The following is a 7,734-nucleotide window of genomic DNA, read 5'->3' as shown; positions in this document are numbered from 1 at the left end:
TTCACCAGCTCTGAAGGGGCTGTTGCTATGGAGACGGTTTGGGATCAGGGGTCCGGAGCTGTGGTCTATTCCTGTTTTCATGCTTGTTTTCTTGGTGAGCTTTTCCTGCACTGATCCTTCAGCTCCAGAGTAAATGATTGACAGGTTTTTTATTCTCCAGGTGACTGCTCCATGACACAGCGAGAGGAGGAGCTGTGGGTGGAGCACATCATCATGCTCATCAGAGAGAGGCTGAGGGTTAGAGGACAGGAGCTGCCTGAGCTTTCATGAACATTTTTCAAGGAGCTTTAGTGAAGGACACCTCCATGTCACCAGCGCTTCCATGTGAACTGAGAAAATGCTGGACCTGTTCCCCATCCCCATGACCTCCATCTCATGAGAAGCCTCTTCTCCCCCAACACTGAGCTTATTGTTGCCCAATTAACGTTCCTCGTGCGGTTCCTCGCGTATATACGGGCCGCACGTATACACACTCCCACTCTGTCCACTCAGGAGATCCACCATACACAGTGCACTGGAATTCTGGGAATGCAGATAGGGGGTGGATGTATAGGATCCATCAGGGGAATGTCAGACGCTGTCCAGGATTTAATCCCCCGTCTGATCTTCCTGAGCATTCGATTTGCCCAGAATGAAGCGTTCTTATGTCTGATCCCAACCACAGAACAGAAGATATCCTGCGTTGTTCAGACGGGAATTCCTGACGAGATCTGACGGATTTCTCCAAAAATAAAATCACATTTTATTAATTATTTCATTTATCATTTATTCATTTTATTATTCATTCATGAAGTTTTGTATACTTCATATTTATACTTATATTTATAAATGTTTTATTTATTATTTACATTTTAATCTGTTATAAATATGTTTATTACAAAAGGCAAATAATACTTTTTTGTTTATTTATTTTTATTTATTAATTTATTTTAATTTGTTTACTCGTGTATATGTTTACAATTTTACGACAATAATTGAAGTATACATTTATTCAAAAATAAATAAATAAACAAATTGTTTACATTTTATTTGTTTGCAATAACACTGTAATATATATTTTTATGATCTAAACAAATTCTTGTTTGTTCCTGAGTAATTTCATCACAACATCTCCAACATCATCACTACACTGGGATTTGATCTCATGACCTTCTGATCGGAAGTCCAACATCTTCACCCCTGAGCTCCACCTTCATCTCATCAATAAACAATCAATAATCCCATGGAATATCTGCAGAAACCTGAGGAAATACATAACAATAAACAGGAACTTAATCACTAACAGACACATAAATCTCTATGAACACACACACACACACACACACACACACACACACACACACACAAATTAATTAATTAATTAATTAATTAAATAACATTTACTTTCTGAACCTATTGGAAGAGAATGCTTTGTGTGTGTGTGTGTGTGTGTGTGTGTGTGTGTGTGTGTGTGTGTGTGTGTGTAGTGAGGAATTAAAAGCTTGTTTTTTCTTTAAAGAATGTGAGAGATGAGAAGAGTTGAAGTGGAAAGAGGGACTGATAAAGTGATAAGACATTAAGACATGCTGACTGATTGAAGACAGAACACACACACACACACACACACACACACACACACACATGCAGTGGGAGCTTTCATTCAAACTGCAATGTGCAGGTGAGAAGATAAGTCAGTAGTTAGTGGTGGATGTGTGTGTTGTGATCTGTGCTACAACATCAACAGCATCACTACTGGAAAAACCTGCATCTGGAGGAGGATCTTCATCATCACTCCAAACATCTCTGTAGGCTCTCTCTCTCTCTCTCTCTCTCTCTCTCTCTCTCTCTACCACATGACTATGCTGAACTTGTGGGAGATCAGGGGGGGATTCTTACAGTGACCAGAGACATCAGGGGTTCTCTGTGCCCCCACGCTGATGGAGATCCAGTCCTGGTTTAAAAGGACTGCACTGTGTTTAAACTGGACGTATAGACAGGCTTGGTGTCCTCACTTTACTTCAACAGAGGATATTGCTACGTTCCGTCCCAACGTCACGTCAAAACATTTTCAGTTACACTGGTTTTCCAACCCTTCCATTTGAGTTGTTCAGAGACCCAGCTATGTTTCAGTGTGTGTGTGTGTGTGTGTGTGTGTGTGTGTGTGTGTGTGCACTTTTAATAACCTGTAAAAAACCCTGAGCTGAGCTGGTACAGTCCACACTGACACGATGGATGGTGCTGCTTTTGTTTTCTTCTATAATGAAGTTCCTCTTGGCTCGCTGTGGTGCTGACCTCTTTATCAACCCTGTTACACAACACACACACACACACACACACACACACACACAATTACAACCCAATATAGCTGATGAAACAGTGAGTGGGGTTTTAATACTAAAGGTTATCATGAGCTCCACTCTTCTGAGAAGATGTTTCACTAGATGTTGTGGAGATTCATTCAGCGATAAGAGTGTGAGTAAAGTCAGGTACTGATGTAGGTGAGAAGGTGAGGAGTTTCCTGGGATTTAGTCAGCGTTCACATTCGTCCCTATAGGTTTGGAGCTCTATAGCAGGAGGTCATGCTGGAACAGGTTTGGGTCTTCAAGTTTAGGTGTGTGTTTTCAAGTTTGCAGTTTGGGAAGAGCCACATCTGGGTGGAGAAGTCAGGTGTTACAATACTTTTGGATGTACAGTGTATAGGATGCACAGATGTTCCTGAGATAAACATTCTAATTGTCCAACAAAAGCATCTCGCTCCTGACGTATGTAACACCCCGTATAGACGTGTGCTGTACATTTCTCCAGGATTTAACCCAAACAGCTCCGCACCGTCTTTCCACCGAAGACAGGAAACCTTCAGGAATGAAAGTTCTTATAATTACAGCAGGTCTTATCTGAGTTCCGCTAACGCTAAGCTAATTAGCATCGTGTGACTTTTGTTTTCTTTTTTAAACCCAATCATCTGAGTAGGATATCCTCGAACCGCAACATGAAAGTCACGCATCGCAGAGGTAAAAATATCCACCCTGATTAGAAGACCACGCTGGGGATCAGGGGCTAATTTTAGCTCCCGCGCTTCCTCACGAGGCTCCCGAGATCAGCTGTGAGATTTCTCCTCACACCTCAGCCAAAACAAAACCTGCATGACAATACACATTATAAAAACAACAAGAACTGGCTCTCGCTGGTTCCTCCTACATGGTGTTGCCAAAAGTATTTGGACACCCCTGCTTTCCCCCACATATGTGGATCTTCTTCAAAATGTTTCCACAATGCATGAAAAATTTCACTTGAACCGAAAGACCCAAACTTATCAGCCAGCTCCAAGATATGCTTGCCATGTGTTGGAGAAGAACCTGGAGAGGAACATACATTCTATAGAGCTTATTGAACAAATGAATGTGAACCTTGACTCTGCCCTGCTCACCTCACCTCACTTACATCCGTTCCTGACTTTGTTAACAGCCTTGCAGTTGAATGAATCTCCACAAATCTACACAAAATCTCAATAAAATAGCCATAAAATCTTGTAGAACATCTTCCAGAAGAGTGGAGCTCATTATAAGAGCAAATGAGGACTAAATGTGGACCAGGATGCATCTGAAAATCACTAATACATTGGTGCATCTTTTCACTCAAAAATGTGTGTGTGTGTGTGTGTGTGTGTGTGTGTGTGTGTGTGTGTGTGTGTGTGTGTAAGTAAGCTGCTGCTGTACACAGGGGTGTATGTAACCGATTAGCACGAAGCTACGCCGCATTCCTGCGAGGCGACCCCCACAACGTACGTTTTTTTTCCGACCCGTTAGATAGACGAGCCTGGCACTGCGCGCCGTCGCGGCAGAGTTTTCCCAATATATTTTCCTTCATAATTGTTTTCGAGCGCACTCCATACATCTGGGTGATCTGTCTGGTGGGTGGAAAACCTCACTGTCAGCCCTGAGAATGTATTTGTATCGTCGCTGATAAGCTGTAATGAATTACAGGAGGAGATCTGGGGCTTCATTCTGGCTCTTGACTTATGAATTTCAGGAATAAGAGCAAAGTCTTAGTGGTCTTAATTTCCTCAGGGGTCTTGCAGCAGAAGAACCTTTTAGGAGTTGTGTGTTTACCACCTAGAAGATTTGGAGATGCATTTACAGCATTTGGAAGCCTTGTTCAGGCCGTTTGGAGGCCGAGGGGGACAGGAGCCCAGAAGTGGCAGCTTGAATTTGAACTCCCAACCGTCATATCCAAATTCCGATGCCTTAACCACTAAGCTACCACCTCCCTATATCATCCAAAAGAGGCTTAGACACAAATTCTGTCTTTGCATATCTCAGCTTGTTAGGAAGCCAGGGTCAGAGCGCAGGGTCAGCCATGGTACAACTCCCAGGAGGGACAATAGGGTTAAAGGGCTTGCTAAAGGTCTCCAACAGTGGCAGCTTGGTGGTACTGGAGCATAAACTTCCACCTTTCCAATCAGTCTTTACCACTGAGCTACCACTGGCCCAGAGCTCCCACCCCATTTTATTAACGATAACAACAAGCTGAATTTTCTGGAATCAAGCACCCAAATTCTGCAGGAGGAAAGTTCTAGGAGAGCAAATGGGATTGTCAAGTTATTGTGAATAAAATCTTGTAGAAAATGAAGTAGAAGGAACAATACCAGTTATTGATCAGTAGGTCTTAAATTCTTTACCAGATTGTAGGAGGAATAATGAAGAATTCTTCTTAAAGCAAATCCAAGAAGGCAAGTCAACATGTGTTCTGGGGGCCAAAATTCAGATATACCCGACTTGTGGATACATGTTTCTGAAGTTATGGCCATAAACATGTTTCCAAATCAAGAACAGATTTGAGACAATGTTAAGGTTTAGCATGTTAAAAGGTTCCTTAGACCCTCCTCAAGTAATAACAAGAAGATTTAGCAGCAGGAAAAGAGTAATCAGAAGACTTGAAATTCCCCATGAAAAAGGGTCAGAGCGCAGTGTGCCTCCAAGTTTGTGGTAACAGTTTAAAGAAGAATCACATTTTCCATCCATATGTGATTCTTCTTCAAACTGTTACCACAAACTTGGAGGCACACGATTGTATCGGACGCCTTTGGATGCTGCATGAAAGTTTCCCTTCACTTGAACTAGGAGAGCCAAACCTGTTCCAGCATGACAATGCTGCTGTACACAAATCCAGCTCCATGAAGATCTGATTCACATGGGATGGAGTGGAAGATCTCCTGATGTAGAGCTAGACCTGAGCACTGACTGAACCCCAAGCCTCCCCACCTTTTACCTACATCAATACCAGACTTTACTAACACCTTGAACTGGAGACTCATTCCATAAATATAATTTTCCTTCACCTTCACCATGTCGACACTTACTGACATTTACAATTTGGTTTGTTATCATTGCTGGACACATTCCTATGAACGAGCTGTTGTTATAGAAACGAGCACATTATTATAAACCTGCATTACTATCAGAACCTCAGTAATGGAGAATGAATCATCTGACCAACCATATAATGCTGGATAAAGTGATAAGTGAGATGGATGACAGCAAAGTAATCTCTGTGATGGACGAGCTGCGAGACTGTGAAGGGTCTATTTAGTTTGGCTCAGAGTTACTCAGTGAGATGTTTCATCAGAAACCCAAAAATCACACCAGTAATGAGCACCCATTCCTTCCATCAAACTGCACAATATTGCCAAAGGTTTTTGGACACCTGTTAATGAGATTGGTATGTGCATCTTTTTGAACATCCCATTCCACATTTGGTTACCATTTGCTGATTTATGAGAATCTCCATTAGAAAATTTTTTGGGAAGATCTTCCAAAAGGTGAGCTGTGGAGTCCTGTGGGGCAACCAGGGTTCTGTTCAGTAGGGTTGAGTGTCAGAGCTCTATAGCAGATGTTCCACTCCAAAAATCTCCAGAATTGTGTATCTCCAACTTTGTGATACCAGTTTTGACTTTGAAAAGTCAGAGGTCCTGATACTTTTGTCTGTACAAATGACTTCAGGCTTAGAATGAAGAAACTGCAAACTGTAGAAGAGCTGAGAGGAGCTGAAAGGAGCTGAGAAGAGCTGAGATTTTGCCCTAACACCTATGCAAAGCTGGTGGTGGATCTACACCATTAATAATTTATATATATGTGGTTGTTAAGTGGAGTATTGTTGAGTCACATGCATTAGTAGCACCAGAAATCCTTCGGTGAACTTTCTAGCAACAAAGTCCATAAGGTTCCAACAATATTTTCAGTGAGTGTGAGGGTGGATTAGCGAGAGTTTTTTTGGAACAGAGACGCTTCATTGTTACAGCTGAGGGTTAAAGCTTCCTTTAGAGGAATTCTCAACATCCAACACGTCTGCTCGGAAAACATGAGCCCTTTCCATCTTTATCAGTTTTCCGAACCAGTCAGTGAGTCATCAGTTCCTTAATCATTCCTCAAGGAGGTACTGCATGTTCTATGGTTAGCAAAGTTCCCTTTACAGCTGACAGCAGTGTAAATAATGTGTGTGTAAGTGTTTCACAAGGGAATTTGAACTTTTTGTGTTCTGCTCTTTAAGTTCAGGAGGACTTAAGGGAGGATCATTAACACCCTCACTAGAACCAAAAGGTGTAGTGATGATATTCCCACCACGATCGGGGAATGGAACGTTGACATGCTCACATGGGTCAGCAGGTGGAGTGATGATGTCCTCACTTAACTTAGTAGATGGATTGGTGAGGTCTTCACCAGGGTCGGTAGGTGGAATTATGATGCCCTCACCAGGGTCAGGAGGTTGAGTGATAGTATTTTCAGTAGGGCCAGAAGGTGGGGCAACAATGTGCCAGCTAGGAAGAGGTGATAGAGATATCCTTAGGGGAGGCAAAGCAGTGATGTTCTTGCTGGTGTCAGGAGATGGGGTGATATCATCCTCAGCAATCAGGTCCACTACCTCACCTATAATAACATTCTCACCAGGTTTGGGGGTAAAGCAGTAATCTGTATTAAAGCAGCATCTTCACCAAGATCAGCAGCTGGAAATATGATATCTGGGCCAGGGGGTGGAGTAAAAACATCTCCACCAGAGTCAGGAGGCACAATAACATCCTCAGCAGGGTGGAGCAACAACATCTGTGCCAGGGTTGAGGAGTTGGAGCAGTCATGTGCTTGACGTTCTTGCTACCCTGGGAAAAAGGATTTAATAAACAACTGATAACGTCGAACAAAACAGCTGTGATTTGCAGCTGGACAGCTGTTAGAGCTGTTGTACTTTGGTGTGGTGGAGATGACTGATTTTTATTTGAAAATATTGCAGATTCAGGGTTGATGAAACGACCTGGCATTGTCAGTTTTACGTAATGGCTTCTAAGTGAGGAAAAAATAAGTGTGCGTGCGTGTGTGTGTGTGTGTGTGTGTGTGTGTGTGTGTGTGTGTGTGTGTGTGTGCTACACCATTCCATTAGCAGGATCTCTCGAGGGTCTCTGAGCTGTACGGTGGTTTAGCACTGTGTTATTTATTGTTGTAGGATATCTGTGCGATGTGGAAACAGCAGGCGTGCTGCTGGACCACAACTGCCCTGGATATAATAAACCAGAGGGGGGCAGTATGAGGGTGAAAGGGGGGCAGCCAAGCCCAGCCCCACCAAAAGCCTTCAGATTTTGTGTTTCTTCTACCTACTTCTTATTCTTCCTCCTCAGTTTTCCCCACTTTCTACTTATTTTTCATACCTCATACTCCATATTTCCTTTTCTTCCTAACGTGTTACTCTGTACTGTTTATTTCTCTACTC

Source organism: Silurus meridionalis, chromosome 6 (genome assembly GCF_014805685.1).
Source record: "Silurus meridionalis isolate SWU-2019-XX chromosome 6, ASM1480568v1, whole genome shotgun sequence".
NCBI lineage: Eukaryota > Metazoa > Chordata > Actinopteri > Siluriformes > Siluridae > Silurus > Silurus meridionalis.
Note: the sequence above shows the minus strand (reverse complement) of the source record.